The sequence below is a fragment of the Saimiri boliviensis genome, chromosome 12 (genome assembly GCF_048565385.1).
Source record: "Saimiri boliviensis isolate mSaiBol1 chromosome 12, mSaiBol1.pri, whole genome shotgun sequence".
NCBI lineage: Eukaryota > Metazoa > Chordata > Mammalia > Primates > Cebidae > Saimiri > Saimiri boliviensis.
The window spans coordinates 104348999-104356080 of NC_133460.1; the positions used below are offsets into that span (position 1 = coordinate 104348999).

The 7082-nt window shown below is 36.7% G+C and overlaps 1 pseudogene; it reads right to left on the bottom strand.

The window, feature by feature from the left end:
* Positions 1-6006: 6006 nt before the first annotated feature.
* Positions 6007-6657, bottom strand: LOC101031934 (nascent polypeptide-associated complex subunit alpha pseudogene; annotated as a pseudogene).
* Between the last annotated feature and the right edge of the window lie 425 nt (positions 6658-7082).

The following is a 7082-nucleotide window of genomic DNA, read 5'->3' on the forward strand; positions in this document are numbered from 1 at the left end:
TTATTTTATTTTATTTCTTTTTTTTATTTCAGTGGTTTTTGGGGAGCAGGTGGTTTTTGGTTGCTGGGAAAAGTTCTTTAGTAGTGATTTCTGAGATTTTTGTTGCACCTGTCACCGAGCAGTAGACGCTGTACTCAGTTTGTAGTCTTTTATTCCTTACTCCCCTCCTACCCTTCCCCATCTGAGTTCCCAAAGTCCATTATATCATTCTTTTTTTTTTTTTTTTGAGACAGAGTTTCGCTCTTGTTACCCAGGCTGGAGTGCAATGGCGCGATCTCGGCTCGCCGCAACCTCCGCCTCCTGGGTTCAGGCAATTCTCCTGCCTCAGCCTCCTGAGTAGCTGGGATTACAGGCACACGCCACCATGCCCAGCTAATTTTTTGTATTTTTAGTAGAGACGGGGTTTCACCATGTTGACCAGGATGGTCTCGATCTCTCGACCTCGTGATCCACCCGCCTCGGCCTCCCAAAGTGCTGGGATTACAGGCTTGAGCCACCGCACCCGGCCCATTATATCATTCTTATGCCTTTGTGTCCTTATAGCCTAGCTCCCACTTGAAAGTGAGAACATGCCATGTTTAGTTGTCCATTCCTGAGTTACTTTACTTAGAATAATGGTCTCCAACTCCATCCAGGTTGCTGTGAATGCCATTATTTCATTCCTTTTTATATATTTCATTTTACACACACAAACACACACAGACATTTTTAATTCATTCGTTAGTTGATGGGCATTTAGGCTAGTTCCATATTTTGCAATTGCAAATTGTGCTGCTATAAACATGAACGTGCAAGTGTCTTTTCCATATAATGACTTCTTTTCCTTTAGGTAGACACCCAGCAGTGAGCTAGCTGGATCAAATTCTACTTTAAGTTCTTTAAGAACTCTCCATACTGTTTTCCATAGTGATTGTACTAGTTTACATTCTTACCAGCAGTGTAAAAGTATTCCCTTTTCACCACATCCGTGCCAGCATCTGTTATTTTTTGTAAATTCTGGCCGTTCTTGCAGGAGTAAGGTGGTATCTCATTGTGGTTTTGATTTGCAGTTCCCTGATCATTAGTGATTCAAGTATTTTTTCATACATTTGTTGGCTGCTTGTATAGCTTCTTTTGAGAATCGTCTGTTCATGTTGTTAGCCCACTTTCTGATAGGATTATTTATTTTTTTCTTGCTGATTTGTTTGAGCTCCTTGTAGATTCTGGATATTAGTCCTTTGTCAGATGCATAGTTTGCGAATATTTTTTCCCGTTCTGTGGGTTGTTGTTTACTCTGCTGACTGCTTCTTTTGCTGTGCAAAAGCTCTTTAGTTTAATTAACTCCCACCTGTTTATTTTTGTTTTTGTTGAATATGCTTTTGGGTTCTTGGTCATGAAATATTTGTCTAAGCCAATATCTAGAAGGGTTTTTCTGATGTTATCTTCTGGAATGTTTATAGTTTCAGGTCTTAGATTTAAGTCTTTGATCCATCTTGAGTTTATTTTTGTGTAAGGTGAGAGACGAGGATCCAGTTTTATTCCTCTGTATGTGGCTTACTAATTATTCCAGCACCATTTGTTGAATAGGGTGTCCTTTTCCCACTTTATGTTTTTGTTTGCTTTGTTGAAGGTCAGTTGGCTGTAAATATTTGGTTTTATTTCTGAGTTCTCTACTCTGTTGCATTGGTCTATATGTGTATTTTTATACCAGAAACATGCTGTTTCAGTAACTATAGCCTTGTAGTAGTTTGAATTCAGGTCATGTAGGGCCTTCAGATTTGTTCTTTTTGTATAGTCTTGCTTTGGCTCCGTGGGCTCTTATATGGTTCTATGTGAATTTTAGGATTTTTTTTTTCTGCTTCTGTGAAGAATGATGGTGTTATATTGATGGGAATTGCATTGAATTTATAGATTGCTTTTGGCAGTATGGTCATTTTCACAATATTTATTCTACTCATCCCTGAGCATGGGATGTATTTCCATTTGTTTGTGTCATCTGTGATTTCTTTCAGTAGTGTTTTGTAGTTTTCTTTGTAGAAATCTTTTACCTCATTAGCTAGATATATTCCTAAGTATTTTATTTTTTATGGAGCTGTTGTAAAAAGGATTGCGTTCTTAATTTTATTCTCAGCTTGGTTATTGTTGGTGTATAGCAGTGCTACCGGTTTATGTACCTTCATTTTGTATCCTGACATGTTACTGAATTCATTTATCAGAACTAGGAGCTTTCTGAATGAGTCTTTAGGGTTTTCTATATGTATGATCCTAACACTGGTGAACAGTGACAGTTTGACTTCCTTCTTACCCATTTGGATACCCTTTATTTCTTTCCCTTGTCTGATTGTCAGTCCTTTCTCTGGCTAGGACTTCCAGTACAATGTTGAATAGCAGTGGTGAGAATGGAGATCCTTGTCTTGTTCCAGTTCTCAGGGGAAATGCTTTCAGCTTTTTCCTGATCAGCATAACATTGACTGTGGGTTTGTCATATATGACTTTTATTACTTTGAGGTATTTTATTCTATGCTGACTTTTCTCAGGGGTTAATCATATTAATAAAGAGATGCTGGATTTTGTCAAATGCTTTTTCTGTATCTATTAAGATGATCATGTGAATTTTGTTTTTAATTCTGTTTATGTGGTGTATCACATTTATTGGCTTGCATATGTTAAACCATCCCTGCATGCCTGGGATGAAATCCGCTTGATCATGCTGGATTATCTTTTTGACTTGTTGTTGCAATTCAGCTAGCTGGTATTTTGTTGAGGATTTTTGCATCTATGTTCATCAGGGATATTGGTCTGGAGTTTTGTTGTTGTTGTTGTTATGTCTTGTCCTGGTTTTGGTATTAGGTTAATACTGGTTTCATAGAATGACTTAGAGGATTCCCTCTTTCTGTTTTTGGAATATTTTCAGCAAGATTGTACCGATTCTTCTTTGAATGCCTGATAGAATTTACCTGTGAAACCATCTGGTGCTGGACTTATTTTGTTGTTGGCATTTTTTTTTTTTAAATTACTGTTTCAATTTCACTATTTGTTATTGGTCTGTTCAGAGTTTCTATTTCTTTCTGATTTAATCTGGGAGGTTTGTATATTTCCAGGAATTTATCCATCTCCTCTAGATTTTCTAGTTTATGCATGTATAAGTGTTCATTGTAGCCTTAAATGATCTTTTGTATTTCTAGGATATAGGTTGTAATAGGTTTTGTTTCTAATTAAGGTTATTTGGATCTTTCTTTATTTCTTGGTTAAAGTTGCTAATTGTCTATCAATTTTGTTTATCTTTTCAAATAACCAGCTTCCTGTTTCAATTATCTTTTGTAATTTTTTTCAATTTCATTTTGTTTTGCTTTTATTGTTATTTCTTTTCTTCTGCTGGATTTGACTTTGATTTGTTCTTGTTTCTCTAGTTCCTTGAGATGTGACCTCAAATTGTCTACTTATGCTCTTTCAGACTTTTTGATGTAGGTATTTAATGTTATGAACTTTCTTCTTAGCACCGCTTTTGCTGTATCCCAGAGGTTCTGATAAGTTGTGTCACTATTATCATTCAATTCAAATAATTTTTAAATTTCCATCTTGATTTCATTATTGACCCAAAGATTGTTCAGGAGCAGATTATTTAATTTCAATATGTTTGTGTAGTTTTCAGGGTTCCTTTTGGAGTTAATTTCCAGTTTTATTCCACTGGTCTGAAAGGGTACTTTATGTAATTTTGATTTTCTTAAATTTGTTGAGACTTGTTTTGTGGTCTATCATATAGTCTATTTTGGCGAATGTTCCATGTGCTGAAGAAAAGAATGTACCTTCTGCAGTTATTGGGTAGAATCTTCTGTAAATATCTGTTAAGTCAATTTGTTGTAAGGTACAGTTTAAATCCATTTTTTTTGTTGTTGTTGACTCTCTGTTTTGATGACTTGTCTAGTGCTGTCAGTGGAGTACTGAAGTCCCCCACTATTATTGTGTTGCTATCTATCTCATTTCTTAGGTCTAGTAATAATTGTTATATATAAATATACATATTAGGTACATATGTATTTAGGATTGTGATATTTTTCTCTTAGACTCATCCTTTTATCATTATATAATGTCCCTCTTTGTCTTTTAAGGACATACTGTTTTAAAACTGTTTTTACTTTCAAGATAAGAATACTCCTTCTTGCTTTTGGTTTTCATTTGCATGGAATATATTTTTCCACTCCTTTACCTTAAATGTATGTGAGTTCTTATGCATTAGGTGAGTCTCTTAAAGATAGCAGATACTTGGTTGATGGATTTTTATCCATTCTGCCATTCTGCATCTTTTGAGTGGGGTATTTAGGTCATTTACATTCAACTTTAGTATTGAGATGTGAGATACTGTTTTATTCATTATGCTAGTTGCTGCCTGAATACCTTTTTAAAAAATTGTGTTATTGTTTTATAGCGTCTGTGAGATTTATGCTCTAAGGAGGTTCTATTTGGTGTATTTTGAGGTTTTGTTTCAAGATTTAGAACTTTTAGCATTTGTTACAGTTCTGGCTTGGTAGTGGTGAATTCTCTCAGCAATTGTTTGTCTGAAACAGGTTTTTTTCTCTTCTTCATTTATGAAGCTTAGTTTTGCTGGATACAAAATGCTGGGCTGGCAATTATTTTTTTTTTGAGGGGGCTAAAGATAAGGCCCCAATCCCTTCTGGCTTGTAGGGTTTCTGGTGAGAAATCTGCTGTTAATATGATAGGATTTCCTTTATAGGTTACCTGATGCTTTTGCCTCAACAGCTCTTGATTCTTTTCTTTGTTTTGACTTTAGATAACCTGATGACTATGTGGCTAGGTGATTATCTTTTTGTGATGAATTTCCAGGTGTTTTTTGAGCTTCTTGTATTGGGATGTGTAGATCTTCAGTGATGGCAGGGAAGGTTTTTTTTGTTTGTTTTTTTTGTTTTTTTGTTTTTAATTATTTACTCAAATATGTTTTTCAAACTTTTAGATTTCTCCTCACCCTCAGGAACACCAGTTATTGTTAGGTTTGGCCATTTAACATAACCCCAATTTTCTTGGAGGCTTTGTTCATTTTCAAAAAAATTTTTTTTGTCTTTGTCTGATTGGGTTAATTTGAAAGCCTTATCTTTGAGCTCTGAAGTTGTTTCTTCTACTCGTTCTAGTCTATTGTTGACACTTTCCAGTGCATTTTGTATTTCTTAAATGTGTCTTTTGTTTCCAGAAGTTGCGATTGTTTCTCCTTTATGAGATCTATTTCTCTGGAGACATGTTCATCCATATCCTGTATTGTTTTTTATATTGCTTTAAGTTGGTTTTCACCTTTCTGTGGTGTCTCCTTGAGTAGCTTAATAATCAACCTTCTAAATTATTTTTTATTTTTTATTTTTTTGAGACGGAGTTTTGCTCTTGTTACCCAGGCTGGAGTGCAATGGCATGATCTTGGCTCACCGCAAACTCCGCCTCCTGGGTTCAGGCAATTCTCCCGCCTCAGCCTCCTGTGTAGCTGGGATTACAGGCACGCACCACCATGCCCAGCTAATTTTTTGTATTTTTAGTAGAGATGGGGTTTCACCATGTTGACCAGGATGGTCTCGATCTCTTGACCTTGTGATCCACCCGCCTCGGCCTCCCAAAGTGCTGGGATTACAGGCTTCAGCCACTGTGCCCAGCCCTACCTTCTAAATTCTTTATCTGGCAATTCAGAGATTTTTTTTCTTAGTTTTGTTCCATTGCTGGGGAGCTAGTGTGGTCTTTTGGGGGTGTCATAGAAACGTGTTCTGTCACATCACCAGAATTATTTTTCTGATTCCTTCTCATTTGGGCAGACTGTTTCAGTGGAAAAATCCAGAACTCAAGGGCTGCTGCTCAGATTCTTTTGTCCCACAGGGTGATCCCTTGATGTGGTGCATTCTCCCTTTTCCTAGGGATAGGGCTTCCTAGAAAGTCAGACTGCGATGTTTGTTACTCCTCTTCTATAGACAGTAAAAATTTCAAATCAAGCTGCAGTTACTTCTTTGAAACACCAAAAAAGTTGTTTTCAGGTGGTTACTTTGTTAATACCATAATAGCATTTACAATATCATTACTGTTGTTCTTCGGGTCTTGGACTGCGTTTGCTCTCAACACATTTGCTTGTGACATGACCAATTCCATGTCCTTAACTTCCACACCTGTTTCATCAGCTTCTTCCTCTTCATTCTCCTCTTATATAGTTGGAGTCTGTTTTTTCTTAAATGTTTGAGATAGCTTTACCTTGAACTTTGAATTTCTCAGCAGCTGCTAGCTATACTTGCTGAGATAAACCTTCATTCTTGTCTCCCCCCAAAACTATGTAGATATCTAAAGCAGGGCTCTTGTAGACATCTGGTTTTGTGATGACAAAGAGGATATTCTTGGATTTCCATATAGTGACTCTAGTAACCCCTGTAATCTGCCCAAGACCCAGTTTGGACATGGCCTTCTGTGCTTTCTTTTCACTTGAACTCTGCTTTACTGACTGGTTTTTCATTAATATCAGCTGCTGCTGCCAGCTGGGCTTGTTCTGTGGTTGTCTGTGTGGAATTGTGTTCCTCAAGCTCTGGTACTGATTCATCACTGTCAGATTCTGTTCCAGACCCTCTCTCAGCCTTTTTCTCAGGGGGGCTGCAGCAGTTCCTGTTCCATAGCAGGAATGGTTTCTGTGGCTTTGCCGGGCATTTTGTGCAGGGAATGCAAACCCTTTGCCCACTTTTTGATGTAATTATTTTTCTCCTTGCTGATTTGAGTTCCATGTAGAGTATGGATATTAGTCAAAATATTGTTGGATGGATAGTTTGCAAATATTTTCTACCATTTGGTGGGTTGTCTGTTTATTCTGCTGATTATTTTGCTGTACAGAGCTTTTTAGTTTAATCAGGTCCCATTTATTGATTTTTATTGCATTTGCTTTTAGGGTTTTAGTTATAAATTCTTTGCCTAGGCCAATGTCTAGAAGAGTTTTTCCTAGGTTTTCTTCTAGGATTTTTATAACTTCAGGTCTTAGATTTAAGTCTTTAATCCATCTCGAGATGATTTTTGTATATGGCGAGAGATAGGAATCCAGTTTCATTCTTCTACATATGGGTATCCAGTTTCCCTAGCAC